Source organism: Lactuca serriola, chromosome 4 (assembly GCF_051521515.1).
Source record: "Lactuca serriola cultivar US96UC23 chromosome 4, Lser_US96UC23_V15, whole genome shotgun sequence".
Taxonomy (NCBI): Eukaryota; Viridiplantae; Streptophyta; class Magnoliopsida; order Asterales; family Asteraceae; genus Lactuca; species Lactuca serriola.
This window is the reverse complement of record NC_136411.1, coordinates 213,749,765-213,771,048: the sequence shown is the minus strand read 5'-3', so window position 1 is coordinate 213,771,048 and position 21,284 is coordinate 213,749,765.

Sequence of the window (21,284 nt, the reverse complement as noted above, 5' to 3'; positions counted from 1 at the left end):
CTTGGATCTGTTCGAAAATATTCTTTTATATCAGCTCTGATACTATTTGTTGAAAATATATTATCTGATCACCACTAATAAAGGCTCAAATACCAATTGTTGGATACTATTCTTTTTATATCAGCTCAGATACCGATTGTTGGAAATATAAAAATCTGATCACCATAACAAAAGGCTCGGATACCAGTTACTGTGTGACAGATATGTAAGTTAAAGATATAGGATGTAGATATATATATAAAGAATAATAATTGTGGAATACGTATAAATATGAAAGCTATAAATGACTGAAAGCTATCATAATATAAATGACTATATTTAAATGACGTAAAGCTATAAATAATATAAATGACTGTATTTAAATGACATAAAGCAATAATAAAATATATAACTATATAAATATATAAATATATGTTAACTAGGTTCGTCAATAAATTGACTGAACTGGACTGATGGAAAGACCGGTCGATATATGGACTCTTGGAACGATTGGTCGATATTTGGACTCTTGGAATGACTGGTCGATATTTGGACTCTTGGAACGACTGCTCGATATTTGGACTCTTAGATCTTAATAGACTTTGTTTCTATTTGTTCAAATTTCAATCTGGTGTTTGATAAGTAACAAAAAGTTCATTCAAAGCTCGGTTTTATTTAAACCAACTTGTTTACATAAAAGTAAAAAATACATGAGTTTATGTATTTGTATCTGAGGTATGTCTAGGTAAAAACATGTACACGAGTCGTGTAAAGGAAAGGGTAAGTGACACGGGTCGTGTAGGAGTGTTTAATCTTGAAAAGTTGATGAAAACGAGTACATGGGTCGTGTAGGATATGGCACAAGTGACACGGGTCATGTAGGACGTTTTAGAAGGTTTTCAAGGTCAAAATCGTGAACACGGGTCGTGTTCACTTAGGAAAAAACATCCAGTGTCGTGTTCGCGCAAATCCTTGCATGCACGCAAAAAAAACCTTCAGTTTTCAGAAAATCTCTCTGGATAGCCAATTCTCTCTCGCGTCTCTTTGGGGTTTCCAGTGGTCAAAATCGTCCACGAAAATTCCTATATGTAGGTAAGGTTCTAAAGAATTTGTGGTGAAAATCTCTGTAGTATTATCTTGGCTGTGTTGTGCCCAGTTTTTTATTTTCTGACATTAAGATTCTGAACTCGAAAACAGAAATCTATCCAGATAGCCAATTCTCTGTCGTGTCTCTTTGGGGTTTTCAGTGGTCAAAATCATCAACGAAAATTCTTAGATGTAGTTAAGGTTATGAAGAATTTGAGGTGAAAATCTCCCCAGTCTTTTTGTGCTTGTACTGAGCCCAGTTTTCTTCGTTTCTGACTTGAAGATTCTGATGTCGTGAAAAACAGCAAGGTGGTGATGGTTGTGGTGATTTGAAAGGGTTTTGGAGGAGGTTTAAGGAGGGTATTTGGAGAGTATTTTGAGGTTGTTTAGAAGTTGGAAGGAGGTTGATATAAGGTGGTGAAGATGATGATCTTAAAGTTTAATGAAGAGCCTTTGATGAAGATGATGAAGATGACTGATGGTCTTCTTCATTTAACTTGTTGATCTTGATGTTCCTGAGGTTTGTTGTTTGGTGATTCAGAGAGTTTGATGTTCCAGGGAATTACAAAGAAAAATTAACATCCACAACTCATATTACATACACATGTGTATATATATATATATATATATATATATATATATATATATATATATATATATTCATATGAAACAAATATCTAAGGCACTTGAGTTGTAAGTTGGTTGATGTAGCAGCTAGTGAAGTCCAAGTTGTAGTAGTAGGATACGTGGGTATCTCTTTTGCTTCTTCATTTCCTTTGCTTTGTTGACTATTCCACACAAACACACATACACACACACACACACACACACATATATATATATATGTATATATATATATATATGTATATATATATATATATATATATTATTTCAACTACTCCGTTGCACAACTAAATTTTCTTGTCTATGCGTTTTCCGTCATTCGCGTATTTTCAAAGAAATTACTGTTTTTCAAGACATCACCGCCTTGGGGAGATTTTCTAAAAGCCTTACATACATCCGATATTTGATAAGTAAGAAAACTGAAGCTTTTTTTTTCAAATCACCAATACCTGTCCTTATTTCAGCAATGATCACATAGGGGGAAATTGTTGAAAAATGTTTTTGTATGTGACCATCACTGAAATAAGACGAATTGTTTTTGTATTATCTGACAAATATTTTCAGTTATTTCAGGTTGCATGAATGTGTGATCAAAACAGAATATACGAAAACATGCGAATGAAAGAAAACGCATAGACGAGAAAATTTAGCTATGCCATTAAACAGTTTCAACAACATATATATATATATATATATATATATATATATATATATATATATATATATATATATATATATATATATATGTTCGTGTGAAAAGTCAACAATATGGAAGAGTTAACAAACAAAGAAAAGTCAAGGAAATGAAGTAGCAAACTCATTCCCACGTTTTTGATCCTAGCTACTACCACAACTTGCATCACCAGCCATTACTTTCAACTAAAACTCAAGTGCACTACTAGATATTTGTTTCTCATATATGTATACGTGAGTATGTAGTGTGTGTGTGTGTTCATTTGTTGTTTTTTTGTAACACCTCCTACAACATCACCAAATACTCCCAAGAACATCACAATCTTCATCGTTTTCAAGAACAAGATAAATCCCTGGAGAAAGTGAAGAACACCAAGATCATCAACTAGCTAAATGAAGAACACCATCAACCATATTCATCTTCTTCATTAAAACTCAAGGATCTTCATCTTCACCATCTTTTTTCATCACACCATTCACCACTAAAACACCTCCCTTACATCAAAACACAAAAACACAACCATGAAACACCCTAAAACCTTATGTATCAAGATCAACAACAAAACCCATCACTATTCATCGTCATCTTCATAGAAATTTCATCACCATCACCACCTTATATCAACCTCCTTCCAACCTCTAAACAGCCTAGAAAACATCCTCAAAACACCATAACACAATTACCTTAGCCAAAACATCATAAACAAACCTTATCTTCAACCCACAAAAATCCCGAAATTGACTTCTGCGTGAACACGGCCCGTGTTCGGCATGCCTAAAATCAGACACGACTCGTGTACTCATCTGTTTCCCTCTGGTACTTCAACACGGCCCATGTTAATCCAAGCCTAAATCAAACACGGCCTGTATTCAGGATCCTGATCAAGAAAACCGTATAAAACCCTCCTAAACCTTCCTACACGACCCGTGTTACTTGTGCCTTATCTTACACGACCCGTGTGCATGTTTTTACCCAAAAATACCTCAAATACAAATACTAAAACTCATGTATTTTGAAGTTTTATGTAAACAAGTTGTTTAACATAAAACCGGGCTTTGAATGAACTTTTTGTTACTTATCAAACACCGGATTGATCTTTGAACAAATAGAAACAAAGTCTATTAAGATACAAGAGTCCAAAAATCGACCAGTCCTTCCAAGAGTCCAAATATCGACCAGTCGTTCCAAGAGTCCAAATATCGACCAGTCGTTCTATCAGTCCAGTTCAGTCAATTTATTGACGAACCTACTTAACATATATTTATATAGTTATATATTTTATTATTTCTTTATGTCATTTAAATACAGTCATTTATATTATTTATAGCTTTAAGTCATTTAAATACAGTCATTTATATTATTATACAATTCATTCATTTATAGCTTTCATATTTATACTTATTCCGCAATTATTATTTTTATATATATCTACATCTTATATCTTTAACTTACATATCTGTCACACAGTAACTGGTATCCGAGCCTTTTGTTGTAGTGATCAGATTTTTATATTTCCAACAATCGGTATCTGAGCTGATATAAAAAGAATAATATCCAACAGGATCCTAACAATGTGTCTAGGCATCCTAGTCCTAAACTTCCCGTTATAATATTGTTGAATATTTATGATTTTTTTTGTTTAGGAATAATATTTTATTAAAGTCTTTAAGTATTTGAGATACACAATACTTAATGGATTTCTAAATTTCTATTGTCGATTATGATGAAATTTGGGCAACATAATGATTGCTTTTATAACATTTTCCAAGTTTCAACCAACGTGAAAATAACAATTTTCCTAATATTTGTATTTCATGAGATTAATACAATATAATATTTCGCAAATAACGAATCTTAAGTTCTGAAATCGATCATGCTATGTATTGCAATAAAATCTATAACTTAGTAGAATGAGTTATATTTTTATATTTAATATAAAAATATATTAATAAATTTTACATTCATGTTTACATAACTTATATATATATATATATATATATATATATATATATATATATATATATATATATATATATATATATATATATATATATATATATATATATATATATATATATGTGTGTGTGTGTGTGTCTATATATATATATATATATATATATATATATATATATATAAAAATTTAAATTTTGATAAGTTTAACTATTAATTGTACGATTTCATAAATTTGACTTTTCTACCAAATATGACAATGTACTTCCATTTTACACGCTAGTAAGATTTTTGGTCATTTTCATTTTTGTGACTTATAGTATCAATTGTGTTATTATAGCAATTTACTTATAATCTTGTGATTTTTCTTAGTAATTATATTCATATTTCACGTAAAGTATAAATATATCGTCTTTTAACAATCTACTTTAACTTAATAGATTTATTGGTGATTGATCACATTTTTATATTGTTATTTCACAAACGTTTGAACAATAATAGAGTATGATGCTATTTTGTATATAAAACTTGAAATATCATTAAAATTTAAACAAACACACATATATTCTCCCCCAAATATTAAAACCGTAAAAAAGGGGTCATAGAAACTTACATTCGATGCGTGATCTTAGTCTGGGTTCTGTTTTGGTGAAGCCTCACGGGAGAAACCCTATCTTGACATCTTTTTGAGTTAAAGCAAAGCCCAAGACTATTTTTATAATATTTTAACTCAAATGGAACTGTTTTGAAATATTTTATATTTAAAAAATTATTTTATAATCTTACTAACACAAAGGACTGTTTTTGTGAAAAATTATATCCAAAAGGGACCATTTTTGTAAAGCCGAAATCACATGGGACTTGGTTTGTAAGGATTTCAATTTAGGTGCTAATTCTAATTTAAAACAACAATTAAAGGGACTTGTTTTTCCAAAATCATCTAATGTACAAAATGGGAAACGATGCATCTTCTTCATCTGATCATCAGATCGAGCAAAGGAATCAGCCGATCGAATGGGGAGTGTGTTTAGGATTACTTTTCAACATGACTTTTTAAAATTTTAGTTTTTACTAAAAGTTAAAAGTTTGAAAAGGTGTTTGGCAATTCTAGAAATCCTTTTAGAATGACTTTTTGGCAAGAAAAAAATAAGTGATTTTAAAAGCCAGAAATTGTGACACTTTGTAACTGTTGGCTTTTTAGCCTTTGCTCCCTCAAAAGATAATCCAAACACTTTTTAAAATCTTCTTTTTCAAAAAGCTATAAGACAAAAAGTCCTTTTGTTGAAAAGGACTTTTTAGGCTAAAAAGCAGCCCCAAACAATGTCGGGGACAATCAACGGGATCTTCGACGATAGTTAAGCAAAAGAAGATCGCGAGGAAGGGAGAGCTGATCTCCAACGGCTCTTGGTGGGTTTGATCTTCGCCATCTTCTTCATAGATAGGGGAAGGCAAAGGATAAAACAATCGAAGCAGCAAACTGGGGTGGTCTGGTGGCTAATCGACAAACACTGGTTAGGGAAAGAAGACGCAAGCAGCACGCGACTGCTATCGCTAACAATGGTGACGAGGGGTTGCTTAGAGGGTTGAAACGATCGATCAAAGAGGAAGAAAGTCAATCAAAGTGGTGGTGGTTCATGGTTCATGGTTCGATATTTCAGACAAAAGTGGAATCAGTCTTCGAACCTCATCTGATCGGGAAAAAGAAACACAAACTGAAACAGTAAGTGTGTGTGTTTGTGTGTGGGGGGAGGGGGTTGTTGTTGATTGATCCGCTAGTGAGGGCTGCTCCGATAGCTCTTGGTTGCCTTACATCCATTCGACAAAAAACACGATGAAAAATAATAGAATAGAAGCAGCACGACAACAAGTAACTGGTGGTGTTTGTTTGTTGAAATTTTACTAAATGAGAAAGGAAGAGATGGAAGGGTAAACGAGAGAGGGGTATAACCCTCTTGAATCTCTATGGTAGAGGATTTTGTGTTTGAAATTGAAGAAGGAAGAAAAAGGGAATGAACAGGTTATCACATAAATTTCAGAGGGTGTTTGTGGCGTGTTTATCACATCAAAAGGAAAGGAAAGAAGCTGGAACGAAAAGGGGACAACAACCATCTTTTTGGTTCTTGATTTTTCCTCCAAAGAGAAGAAATGAGGAGAGTAAGATTGAGATTAGAGCGGGGAAGAAGGTAAGAGTTCTTGAAGATACAACTTGAGATGATCTTATGTAGATTTTAATTGATTTTTTGGAAGATTTCTAGGTACTATTGTGATCTATATATGATTTAAAGTGCAATGCCCAATTTGATTCAAGATTTGATACATGTGCAACTTGATGTTCAATTGTGTTAGTGTGTGTGTGAGGAGTAATGATCGAGAATGAGGGGGAAGGATTAGAAGTTGGAAATTCTCATGTACCTAATAGATCATTACTTTGGCATTTTAGGTGTGCTACAATGTCTATTAGGATTTATGGTTGTGGGTAATGGTTTTGAAGTACTTGAAGCAATATCATATACACACAATACATATACTTCAATGTATTATGAGTTTAATCTACATATATGTGTATGATATATAGAGAAATCGAGATTTGGAACTAGAGATGCCATAATTGTCATGTTAGCATGGTCTTTTGAAATTATACATAATACATAATCTTATATATACAAGTATTTAGGTTTTCATATATAAATACAATTATATATCATACATGTATTCGAGTATTTGCAAGAGTAAATAACATATATATATATATATATATATATATATATATATATATATATATATATATATATATATATAATACGTTATTTCAGTCGTCTGAATTTACAATAAATCAACTTGATTCCTATAATCATCTCATACGTGTCTAACATGATGATTCAAAATATACATATAAATGAAGTTCCTATACCCGAATTTATATTTAAACAATAACTAGAGTTTCACATGTCTAACATGATGATTCAGGATATAAATATTGTTAAAATGAAATCGATCACTAGACATAATTCTGAGTTTAGAGTTTATTAATTTATGAGAAGTTAAGTGTAACACAACCTCATTTGTTTACTATAATATAGTAGTGACGTACGATAGGTCTAATTATAGTGGATGGCTTAGCATTAGTGTTATGATTACTACCCACTTTTACCAGTTGTTACATTGTCCCCATCGTTAAATGGAATTTTGTCCCGAAAGTCAACGTGTAGATAAACCTTTATAAAATAGTTGGTAGTGTTTTCATTTCTCTTGATCCATACATGGTCTTTCTAAAGTCGATTTAAGTTGCATAGTTCTAGATTAGATAACCGATCCATTAGATGGCTTTACCCCAAGTCACAACTAAACATAGAATAGGTAGTACGATCGAATCAAATATTTAAAGGTTATTGAATATTACATACAATTCTATCATGTGTACTTTCAAAAATATGAAACATTAGCATGGTTTCTTAGTACACTTCATTGAGAAAGAGATTGTAATTGTGTCGTCGGACATACACTTCTTGAGTTTTGGCCCACGAAAGGTGTCATACATGAGGTTAAGCTCTATAGATAAATTCATATAAATAACAAGACCTTTTTTTTTTGAATTTTGAAGATCCTTTGAGTTGTAGGTATAACCTACCTCATTCTCTAAGTCGTATCATTCTTCAAAAGGAAAGCGTTTAAAGTTACACAGTATTCGACTTGGATGTCAAAAGGCTTGCATTTTCTTTTACCTAACTCTCTTGTTGTTCGAGTACAGTCTACACTCGTTCTCAGGTTCATACAATCTTTTTTGTAATCTCAAAACTGATTCTTTGAGAGGAATGAAATGTATCACCAACACGCTTTTTGTTCAATTTCGCATCTTTAATCATTATTCAACATAACGAGTATTGGCACTTGTATCTGTATAAAGCCTTAAACGGTGTGCGCTTGATAGTGGTGTGATAGCTATTGTTGAAGGAAAAAATCAATTAACGAAAATGAGAATTTATTGCAATATCCAAAGTCTGTCATACAGGTTCAAACCATATTACTCATGTCGAGATGGTTCATGAGGTCTAGCCATTGGGGATGAATAGATATGGTTATGCCTAAGCGCGCACTCAAGGAATGCAATGATTTTCATAATGGCTAGATGAATCTACTATCTTGGTGAGAGATGATATAGATCGACATCATGTGAACTCTGACGATTTCTTTGTCATGTTCTGGTCAGCTTTTCCTTTTCATGTTCACAACAATCCATGGTTTAATTTTTAGGGTCGGAAGGAAACTTTAGGTTTTTCTCCGACTTGTCATCATAACTGACCATGGTTTTCTCGTGGGTATATTTAGTTGTACAACTTTCTTGTAGTATAGATCTAGACACAATGGGGAAGTAGTCAATTCATACCTATAAAAATGTCGAAGCTTCAGCTCGGAATTGGCATGAAGTCTTAGAGTAAAGATCAATCGTTCATGGTTACTTTATCAGTTAAAGGGGGTCGTATAATGAATTAGCACGACACAGACAAAACTGTTTCATATGAACAATGATATTGGACTTTCCGTGGACATACGCACGAGATTGAAGTGAAAACATGATTGGAAGGGTGTTAGAATAAAATTTACAAAATTTCAAAATTAGATTTTTGACAGCTCACTAGTTGTCTCAACTTTGTAGGTTTTCTCCAATCTATTGGGTTGATGACTTAGTATATGTTTAAACTTAGGGTTCATGAAGATGCTTATGCACGTTTGGATTACAAGTACTTCGATATACGAGTGATTAATGGGAAACACACCAGTTGCTACTAATGGTTATTGCTTTTCATTTCTTGTTCCGACCACAATTGCTCTGACTCAAGCCGTTACCTCTTGCTTCTTTAGTCTTGTTCAATTTCTCTCAAAATACCCATTTTCACATGTTTCATTACAATCTTTTCCTCCACCAGTGCTTGTTCTAATTTCTATATCTTATCTTTTTGTAGTATACTTCTGTAAGCATCATCTTTAGTGCTTCTCAAGTCGTCTCATAGGTCAAGTCATTTGCCTATGATTTATGCATAGTAGTTCCACTAGGTAAGTACAAAATATGATGCGCGCAAATAGCTACACCTAATTTGTCCTACTCTCCTACTAGCTATTCGACCCAAGGTAGTGTACCCCTTACAAATAGTATAGCACAAAAGTCGAGTATCGAACACAGGAAACATAATTAACTATTTGACCTACTTACTATTAAATTAATCTAAATTTCTAACAAAAGTAAAAAAGGGGGTTTTATCAAATTTTGCAAGTTCAGATAAACTTAAATTCTTAATAAAATTGAATCATACATAATTTAACACAAAATCAATTATTAGATAGGACTGGAGCTATGTAAGATTGAGTTGACAAACACAACCATGCTCATAATATGAGTTCTCCAGCACAACCAAATTCAATATTTCAATTACTTATCTAAGATTGGTTAAATTCAATATTTCAATTACTTATCTAAGATTGGTTTGATCTGAGCTCTAATAATCTAATGTTTCCTAAATTACTCGATAATCACATTCATGTACATTAATGGTCATTAACTACACATAATATAAACTTAAAGCAATCTTTTATCAAATTAAGCATGCTAGTTATAAAAAATCAAACACAAGACTTTAACCAACTAGAAAGTCTAAATTAATATAACCAAATCATGAGTTCTAGCTTCATCTAGCTAACAGAAGTAGCTCAATTTAGCTACTCATAGCTAAAATAAAACACACAAGTTCAATTAATAAAGGCAAATGAACTGTACCAAATCAAAAGCAAAGTAATGAGCTTCATATTCTTCTCCAATACCAATGCTTGATTTCTCTCTAAATTATTTCTAAAATTCGTCTTCTGGAACTTCTAATCTCCATCTAACCTTTTAACCCGTAAGTGTCAAAGATATATATAATTATCATGAAATTGCATTCCACGTTGTGGATTAGGACTCCACGTCGTGGGCTTGAAAGAATCCTTATCGGGCAAGGATTATGACTTTGCGTGTACTCATCTTCCAGAATTTTCTATTCCACGTCATGTAAGAGATGTCCACAACGTTGATTAAGCTATTTTCGTGGGTTTTCTTTTCTTTAGTCTTCCAAGCCTCCAAAGTTCCTTCTTTTGTCACTTTTAGTCCTTAATCTTCAAAATGACTTCTTTTAGTTGCAAAATACAATTTAATATTTTAAGTACCATTATTCTATGAAAATAACCAAAATATGTATAAAAAATGTATTAAAATATTGCCTAAAAGTATGTATAAATATTGCAATATCAAAATACCCCACACTTATCCTTTGCTTGTCCTCAAGTACTAAATTAAACTAATTATTTTAATGCAAACCTTCATCACTAGCATCACATAGAACAATCCATTTTGAACTCAACCATTATACCAAGACTTCAATGTGCATATTTGTGTCTAAGGTCCTAATAACTTCCATAATCATAAATACTCACAATCCTTATGAACCTTTACCCCTTAGGTTATGCGATACTCATTTTTGCAACCCTCTGAATCAATGCTCATAAATCTTTCTTGACCTCAAGGTATTTTTGGTCAAGCTACCCAAGCATACATAATCTAGAAATTACAACTTTAGATACCACAATGGAGCTCTTGGAATTCTTAACTTCTTTTGATAATTGATCTTCGATTTCTTTGAATTCACCACCTTTTTGTTTGATTTTTGTTATTTTCAACTTTTTGATTCTTCAGAATTTTGATTTTTGGATTTCATACCTGACTGCTCCCAAAATTCTTTCAACTTTTTAGTAATTTCTCTCTTTTTTTTCAACTTCTCACTTTTTTTTCACTCAAATCCTATATGCTTAAGCATGAGAGCTTACCTTCAACCATTACTAGAAAAACAGTCTTTTACGACGCGCAATGTGTGTCGTAAAATGCTTAGACGACGCACAAATACGTATCAAGGAAGGCTCTGTCATAACGAGAGACGACACACCTTTGCGCATCGTCTATAGATGACGCGCACTTACGACGTGCATTTATGACACGAATTTACGACGCGCAATGCATATCAAGGTAGGCCCTGTCATAAAGGAAGACGACACACATTTGCATGTCGTAACCTTACGACACACGTGTTTATGACACACAATGCGTATCAAGGAAGCCCATGTCATAAAGAAAAAAGACACGCATTTTTGCGTGTCATAATTTTAAATGTTTTTAAAATTATATTTTTGATAGATTTACTAATTTTCAAATTAAATAACACATTAAAAGTCTCATAATACAAAATAAAATACCATAAACAATAAAGATAATTCATTGCACTATTATGTCAAATACAAATAATCATTCCAATAATAAGTAAATGTAACACATTGCTAATATTGCATAATATTTATTATAGAAAACAAAACATATACAACATTAAAAGAAACCCATGAATAAATTCTCCTTTGACAATTCCTTTGACAATTTCCTTTATAAAAGAATAACCTGATGCAGGAACTTTGAGAGCCTTCAGGGCATGGAAGGAGGTTGCTAGAGCTGTTAGAACCTGCACATGGCAAATCAGTAACTTAACATGCAATACAATACAAGATGATATGATAGAGCTAGCATGGCATCGAAACTCAGCTAACTAACGACCATTTTCTCATACAGTATAGACTGTTTTGGACTGGATGATAATGGAAAGTAACTTACGGAGTTAAATGAGTATTTACTAGGAGAAAATATGTCCTCCAAAATTTTCTTTCTTTCATCACTCGTGGACACTAAGCGGACACCAATATCACCATATACATTTACTTCTTCTCAGTCACTACATGCATCACCAATATATGCATGTGAGATGCTGGGCATTTTTTGATTAAATATTTCATCCGCAATACCTGATGACAAATGTGTGTTAGATTATATTAATTATATGCTCAAATATAGAAAAGTGAAAAAATGTAATGTGTGCCTAATGTTGATCCTACATATTTCATGAAAATTCACCAATAATAAATTAACCCTGAAATTTACATATAAATAGTAATTTCCATAGTTCATACCAGCAATGTTTTTGCCCCCATAGTAAACATTTGTTGTATCAACAACCGGATACACACCTTCTCTAAATACATTTTTGCATAGATCCAAATGATACTTGTTAATTAAAATAAAAAAATCATGAAACTTGGATTTTATATTAATGATTAAAATGTATCATTTGTTGATATGTACATGCCTTATGTCAATATTTGAAGAAGAGATGCTATCATTTGAAGATGCCACCTGGAAATATGCTATTACCAAATCATGACCTTGGTTGCTCTCCATCTCCTTTTCGACCTTCCATGCCCAATATATTATGTTGTAAAAACACCACAAAGGATGTAAATTATTCCATTCTGTTTCGTGTTTCGTTGCCAATCAACGGAATTCCCTTCATATTATTCCATGTTCACAATTCCTGAAAGGTACTCGATTCCATTTTTTTTTTATTAAAAGACCAAAATACCCCATTATTGGAATAATAATAAAAAAATCCCCATTACTGGTAGAAGACAAAAATACCCCATAATTGCAATAAACAAAAATGCTAAAACATAAAGATGATACCATATCCTAAGTTAAATGCAAAAAGGGCATAAATAGAACTAGGTTATAACCTGTTGCCTTTTGGGACCATAATATGAAGAATCAGGGTACTTTTTAACACTATCTGGTGCCAACCATGGTGAATCATGTGGACCCATACTTCTAAAATGTTTTCCTTCCTTTGCATCACGGAAATCAGGAACCTGTCTCTGTTATATCATTCATATACAGAGATCATAGTCAAAACAGGATAAAATACGCAATATATTCTTTACACCCACAAAATCTCCTTTCATGTTTTCCATTTTTTTAATCTTGTTAAAAGGGAACTGCTGATGCCACTTACCCACAGACTCTTACAGGGTTTAGCCTGCTAATAAGATAAATACTAGTCTCAGAGCTAATAACACGGAGAAAAAGGTGAGTTTATATACCCATAAAAAAGTATACATCATCTTCACTACAAACTTGTAACCGCCATAACTGGTCAGCAGATTCATACACATTTGAGAGGTTAAAACATCTTAGAACAGGGGCATTATGGTCACATAAATTCTACCATTTATATATACAGTTTCACGGGTAGTGTCGTATACAACTCAACAATCCCTTGCTGATGGTGGGTTTAACCTGTTTGCAGGTGCACCAAGTTTCTGATCAAGTTCAGGTGTGCCAGGGACAACAATGTCCGGAAAATTTATATCAGGGGTGTTATGGTCATTTACCGGTTTTCCATGTTCAGCAACTAAGTCAGCTTTTTCATGGAGATTGCTATCCAGCCCTGCAACAGGCTTCTTTTCATGCCCCTGAACATGATCAAAAGACTTTTATCCAATCAGCAGTTATCCGTACAATCTTGACAAACCTACCTTAAATTTTATTCCCATATATACCCTTTCAGTTTTTAACTTGGTTCATTACAAAGCAATGTTTTTTGTTCAATCAATAGAGAATTATATGTCCATTAATTTAATCATGTAGACTGGATAATGAGACTTCCTGATAAATGCCATATAAATTGCAACGTTTAAACATACATCTACTATGTGTCAAAAGTCTAAAATAGCCTTGGATAAAATAATTATAAATTAACAAGAGCTGCAAAGCTTTTCTTGCAATAGTGTTCTTCGACGTTCTTTGGCTCTACAAATTGCATTTCGTATTCCATGGTTGTCCATGCTCCCTTTTGGCCACAAAGCCGCAAGCTTGACAACATAAAAGAAAAATATTTTTCCTAAATTAGATAAATCCATTTCCTGGGAAATAATTATTATTTCATTTTATTTAGGAATTATCTCCAAAATTAAGATAGAACCCTTTTAGGTTAGGTTTAGGTTTAGTTTCCATTGAATTCAAAATCGGTAAAGAGTGTCATTTATGCCAAATTCAGTCAAAAAGCCACTGAAAACTGATAAGATGACGATTATGCCCTACAATTCACTTGTTATATTTAAAAACGACATGATGAAACACTAACATAAGAGGAGTAAGTAAAACATAGCATGAAAACAGATAAGATGACCATCATGCCCTTGAAGAACTGGAGGATGTTATATAGGCACAAGGTAATGTGGTAGAGAAGAGAAAAAGAGAAGACTAGCAAGGGTAATGTAGACTATTGTAGTATGTTGTAAATATAAATGTTTTTTTAACAAGCTTTTACTTTAGTTTTTATGTTTGGTAAACTAGACTCTTGAAGCTTTAGATTAGTATCAAGTAAAAAAAATAATGAGCATTTTACTCTTGGAGTGTTTGACTATCAGCCAAATGTCATAAATACCCTTCAACAAAGAAACTTTTAATAAAGAAATCGGCATACAAAAGAAAGGCAAGAAATAAGAGGGTGGTATTCCAAGAAAACAACTACCTGAATGTAGAATTTTTGTATTTCTGAGTTTTTAATTTCATCCATCGCCTGTTTAATATAACAAGGAAAATGAAGTACATGTCCATTATTAAGTCCAATATAAATAAAGTGTTATAATTCTAAGTTACTAACCCCTTTTCTAGACCATGGAAGGGACAAGATTTCTCCACCATGTCCATGGAACTCATGAACAGGTTTCTCCAAGATTTTGAAGACTTTAGGTGGTAGAATAACACAAGCCACTTCTGATGATTTTCTGAACCCTTTAATCTTTCGTGATTTTTCTGTATTGACAGGGGCTAATTCGAAAAGATGACTACTTGAAATATCCGAACCCTAACGCCAACTTCAATATGGATTACTTTTCAAACAAACAAAGAATATGAAGATTAGATTTTGTTGGAGAAACTAATTACCCAAAAATGGTATTCCTTATTTACAGATGACAAACAAATCATCCAAAGATGGTATTTTTTCCAGATTAATTATTCAATTTTCCGATAAATTCATAATCCGAGTATGGAACATAGCAAATTCCATCATAGTTGTTGCATAATTGAACGAAAATCAGGATGAATACCAATCTGAACAAACAACCATATGAAATCTAACCTGTTTACTCATCAAAATTGAATCAATTATGAAACCGACCACATACCTTGGGCCACTACTTGCTTTAACAATCACTGTGATAAAAGAAACATAAAACCTCAGAAAGTAACAGCATGATAGATGTAATTTAGCATAATACAAAAAGTTCAAACCTTGGATAATATAAACACACAAAAAATTCATTGGACCATAACATATTCTCAAAATTATGCTCAAAATATTAAATGTGAGTATGTGTGTGAGGTGCTATGTGCGACTGCTAACAATGTATCAGAATGGGATCGAGAATCAGAAAAGTAGGGGAAGGATATCACACTTAATAAATCAAACAAGAAGAATTAAAATAAGGGAGAAGGAACAAAGCATACCTGAGATGCTTAGAGAGTAGAAGTGAGGATCGTGGAATGAGGAGGAAATCGCCATTGAAACCTGCATAGTTTTTCAGTTGGGATTTTACACAGGAGAAGATGAGAAGATCCAAAATCGAAATCAAAGCTATGAATAGAGGAGAAATTAAAGATATAGAAGAATGAAAACATTAGGAAGAGAGAATAACCAAAGCATATCTTAGTTGGGCTAGGGTGTGGAAATTTGAGCAGTCTCCGACGAGGTCACATGAGCCCGAGGTCGCCGGAGGAAAATACCCCTAAGGTCGTTGGAGGAGAAGTGAGCAAAGATGTTGCCGATGAGATGAGGCGAGATCATCGATCGATTGTTGCGGAGGCCATAGAGCACCAAGTGTTTCCGTTCTTGAAAAAAAAAGCCCTAGTCCCTGCGATTTTGTGGAATTTAGTAGTACTATCCTTGCTTGTCTTCTTCTTTGCTTCTTAAATCGTAATAACAATCTCTATGAAATCGCAGGTTGGGTTTTAGGTTAGAGGCAGAGAGAGAGGAATACGAAGACCCTAGGCTTCTTTGTTGCTAATTGGAAGAGGAGTGGGTTCTAATTTTTCACATAGAATAGGCGGGGTTTTAATTTTTAGGGTTTTCATTTCCCCCTTTCAAGAATGCGCGTTTTAAGTAAAACATAAAGCGACATTCACAGAGGACGCACATTTTAGATAAAGTACACTCCGTGTTTTTATTTTTTTTACATGAGACACTAATCTAAGGGCACGCAATAATGTGTGACATAAATCCTTAATTTTTTTGAAGAGACGACACTTTTTTAATGTCACTCTCTTCTGCGTAACATAAATCAATGAGTGTCGTGGTTAGCGCGTCGTAAAAGGGTATTTTTCTTGTAGTGAACCTTTATTAATTGGTTAAAGGTATTAGGCTATGTGCAGTGACTACATAAGCTTTCCAGGATAGATTTCAGGTTTAGGCTGCAAAATATATTATGCCATATAAGCTACCAGATTAACTTTTCATATCTCATGACTTTTCACTAAGACTTGGGAAGCCACAAATATACTACAACATGTATTAGCTCAATTAAACATTTAAGCTCGCATTGGATCATCTCAGATAACACTAGTAACTTAAGTCTAAACAATTACTAGATTCAATTTTTTAGATTATTATTTCAAATCCATTTCTAAATTTTTCGAAAGTTTTAATTTTTTATAATTTTCTAGCAATTTACTTTCTCGACCCCCTACCCCACACTTATTACATACAATGACCTCATTGTATGCATAAAACAAATTGAAAGCAATAAAAGGGAGAAAAAGGAACAGACTCCCCTGGGTAGAAGTGACAAGATTGATTCTTCTTAGTGTGGAAACCTTGAACATCTTGAACTTGGACTTTCTTCAAATATGAACTTTGATCTTTAATAAGTGAAATATGTGAATGTGCCAGCAAAATATGAATCCGAGACTTTAATCTTCAACAAATGTAGTGTAGAAAATCTTCAAAGCATAATGAACCAATGTAGGAAAGCATATGCCACATCGGATGGTGTAGAGAAGAAGAAAATTGTAACTTCTGCATTCCACGTCATGGTGAAGAAATACACAACGTGGCTTTGATTAATGTTGTTTTCTGAATTCGTGAATTAAACTCAATCCACAACGTGTTTTTGGTGTCCACGTCGTGGAAAATAGGCATCACAGAAAGCACTTCTTCATTAAATAAGTGTAATGTGAACTTATGTCTTAATAGATTAAGACCCTTCTTAACTGTATATTTCGTGACTCTTCTCTAACTTGCTTCTTTCTCGATTAACCCGACACTTATCTAAGATTGTGGGTCTCGACTCATAACTCTAAATGACATGGCCTCTCTTGAAAACTTCTAACTCTTAACTTCTCGCTCACGAAAACTCACGAAATTTGAAACAAAACAAGTTATAGAGAAGAAAAGGGAATAATCATCCATCATCCAGTTACAAGTTCCAAACAAATAAAAGAATAAACAAACAAGTTCAAAAACCAAATGAAAACATAAAATAAAAACTAATAATCATCGTCATCGCCTTGAGTTCCACTAGTTCCTGCCCTGTCTCCTTGTCTTGTCCATAGCTCTTCCCATGTTGGAATATACGGGCAGTGAGGTGGTAACTTGGGAGGTTGCGCAATATTCAAATGTATAGATAAAGCATCGAGCATTTGGGTGTTATATTTAACACCTCCACGAAGATTGTACAAACATAAACCAACCCAGCTTTGAAACGGATCGGTCGATATACTTGATGGGTTATGAGCATTCTAACACTCCTAAGTGTACATGCAACCCTAGAAAACCTTGGATCTTTGTTTGTCTAAAATACATGCAAAATTTGATTTCCAAGGTTCATAATCCTATCTAGCATACATGGCGAACTTTTAACATAAAAGATGGCTATAATTACATACGTTGTAGTTGATTTGATTCCTTGAAACCCTTGAGAGCCTAGCACCCCAAGTGTGATGCCTTAAGTGTTTCACATAACAAAAAGGGCTTTGGAATGACATTGAGAGAATGGAGAACACTTGTAAAATTAGCCTAGGCCTCTTGTAACTTTTTTCTTTAGCCGACTTTTGTGGATGTCATGTTCTTTATATACTGTGTACACTTAGGGTTACACCATGTAAACCCTAATGTAACATGACTCTTCATTTCCATGACCCATGGGTTTAAACCTCCATGGAGTATCCTATGGGTCTTAGCCCATCTTGATAATCCATGAAGCCTTTAGCCCACTATACAAGTTACGGATGATTTACACAATCAACCCATATATTTAATTATTCATCTTTTGATCACTTAATTAATTCTAAATTAATTCTTGATCAATACTAATAAAATAATTCTATTTAATATATTAGAACTTATAATATATTAAAAAACCACAGGTGTTATTTCTCTCATTTAGTCTATCCAAATGCATTATGCGATGCAACCCAAATGGACCATGCTAAACCACGTCAAGTACATACCATAAATAGTTATCGACTTAGACACCTTATCCAACAGTCTCCCACTTGGATAAGTCTAATAATTATAACTGCAAGTATGACTTCAGGAACCGATAAGAAATCGTAGACCTTTCAAGGTCTCTTGGAACTGAGAAGATGATAATACGCCATTTAAGATAAGTGATCATATAATCCTCTGTTCTAGATATCATCCGGACAAATACATGGAACAATGTCTTACTTATTGTCTAGTAGTTTGTTTCTTGATTTCCGATTTGTTTGACAAAGAACTAAATTGAACACATCAACTTAGTTCTGACCGGGCCCAATACATAGGTCAAAACAAAATCATTGAGGGGCCCAGATATCGCTCCTAGTCCAAGAAGGAGCAGATAAACTTCGACTCATATGCTTGTTCTAATACTTGTTGAATCACACACAAAATCACGTTTTATAACATCGAGGTACCAATGCGTTTTCGTACAATCAATGCATAACCAACTCATAGGCAGTAAGTCATATCTCTAGGTTTGAAGATTTATAAGATATTATCATCTCACAATCACTCGAGATAAATTCCGTGAACTGATACCAGTGAGCATGGGTTGAATCCAGTACTCAAAATTTATGAAAACCCATGAGTGTTGTAGCCATGTCCAACAACTTAGACCTCTGCAACCAACTCATGACAGTCTTGATTCATACCTACTTCCAACATATGATCGCCTGTGGAGAATTCGAATACTATGATATACCAAACATAATTATTCTGGAAGTCAAAACATGCAAAAGAAATATAGTAAACGATTGAAAAAAGATAGCAACACGTTACTCATAAATAAACACAACTTTTATTCACCATCAAATGTCAATTACACTTTACAAATTTCAAATTGTCTAACTACTAAAACTAATATCATCCTTCAGCCCTATGCTCCGAGCATGTTGGAGATGCTTAACCCGACTCAGTCCCTTCGTGAGGGGATATGTTGGGTTCTCATCCGATGATACCCTCTTTTCCACGAGGAGTCCTTCTTCTATGCGATGTTTGATGAAATGATATTTTCTGTCGATGTGTCTGGATCTCCCATGATCCTTTGGTTCCTAGGCTAAGGTAACTGCACTTTCACTATCACAAAAAATTTCCATAGGCTCCTTTATAGTTGGTACTACTCCAAGGTCTCCATTGAAGTTCTTCAGCCATATCGCCTCCTTTGCTGCCTCACTTGCTGCTATATACTATGATTCGCAAGTTGAATCAGCCACGGTCTCCTGCTTGGAACTCTTCCAAGTAATTGATCCTCCATTTAAGCTAAATACCCAGCCTGATTGAGAGCCGAAATTATCCCTATCAGTCTGAAAGCTAGCATCACTATACCCTACAACTCTCAAATCATCACTCCCACCGAGGGTAAGGACCCAGTCCTTCGTCCTCCGTAGGTACTTGAGGATATTCTTTACCGCAGTCCAGTGAGCCTTGCCAGGGTTCCCCTGATATCTGCTAGCCATGCTTAAGGCAAAGGCTACATCATGATGAGTACAAGTCATAGCATTCATGATCGAGCCTACAACGGAAGCATAAGGTACTCGACTCATTTATGCTATGTCTGCCTCGGTACTTGGGCTCTGAGTCTTACTCAGTCTGGCATTATTCTAGATCGTTAACTCTCTTTTCTTGGAATCTTGAATGTTGAACCTATTCAATACCTTATCCAAGTAGGTACTCTGACTAAGTTCAATTAGTCTTTTACTCTAGTCTCTCAGAATCCTTATCCCTAGAATATAGGCATCTTCTCCTAGGTCTTCATAGAGAAACACATCCCAAGCCAGGGCTTCACTTCCTGCAAGGTTGGGATATCATTTCCTATGAGTAGCATGTCATCCACATACAGTACCGAAAAGCTAACTATACTCCCACTAGCCTTGACATATAGACAAGATTCATCTTCACTCCTCGAAAAGCCAAACTCTTTGACTTTCTCATTGAAACAAAGATTCCATCTGCGAGATGCTTGTTTCAATCCATAGATAGATTTCTCAAGCTTACACACTTTATTAGGGTATTCTGTACTGACAAAACCCTCTGGTTGACTCATGTAAACATCCTCAGCTAAACTTCCATTAAGGAAGGCGGTTTTGACATCCATTTGCCATATTTTATAATCATGAAATACAGCGATGGCTAACAGGATCCTAATGGATTTAATCTTTGCAACAGGTGAAAAGGTCTCATCATAATCAACTGCCGGAGTTTGAGAAAAGCTTGTTGCAACCAGTCGCGCCTTATAAGTGTGTACATTACCATCCATGTCGGTCTTCTTCTTGAAGATCCATTTGCACCCAACTGTCTTAAGACCTGGTACATTGTCAACCAAGTTCCAAACTTGATTGTCATACATGGACTATATCTCGCTATCCATTGCCTCTTTCCATTTAGTAGACTTGGGGCCTTCCATGGCTACCGCGTAGCTGTTAGGTTCATCCAGACTTACCAATGTCTCATCACTGATAAGTGTATCACCTTCCGCAGTAATATGGAAGCCATAATAATGCTCAGGTGGATTC